Here is a 497-nt window from a genome sequence, read left to right as displayed (position 1 = left end):
GGGGGAGCGGTTGTTTCAGGGAGGCGGAGGCAGATTATAGTCATGTGGCCCGAATAGGCACCCAAAGTGACAACCAAAGAAATCTGCGTTGTATTGGCACTTTTATCGACAAAAATGGCAGGGGACAATCACTGTATCAGCCCGGACAATAACTGTGCCAGCGGGGTCAATCATTGTAACAGTCGTGCCCAAACCCTTACCTTGCCATTGCACGTAGTGAATTTTGAAAATTGTGATCAGCAGCTCGGTGGCAGGCAGGTGTATGCACATGTGCGCTGAAAGGGTCAATCACTATGTCCTCTACCTTACCGCAGGGGAGAGCCCTGGGTGCTGGCCCATTGCTCATGGCTTACGGTCCTCGTTCATTGTGAGGGCACCTTTATTGTGCGCTTGGGGTTATTTGCCCCGTTTGGCGTTAGGTATATTTCCTCGCATCAATGGGAGCGAGGAGCGAGAGTGTCTCACATTTAAGTTGCTAGAGTATGATGACTCTTTAA

The sequence above is a fragment of the Frankliniella occidentalis genome, unplaced genomic scaffold (genome assembly GCF_000697945.3).
Source record: "Frankliniella occidentalis isolate FOCC.00 unplaced genomic scaffold, Focc_3.1 Scaffold139, whole genome shotgun sequence".
NCBI lineage: Eukaryota > Metazoa > Arthropoda > Insecta > Thysanoptera > Thripidae > Frankliniella > Frankliniella occidentalis.
The sequence above is the reverse complement of the archived record's forward strand: the minus strand, read 5'-3'. Positions refer to the sequence as shown.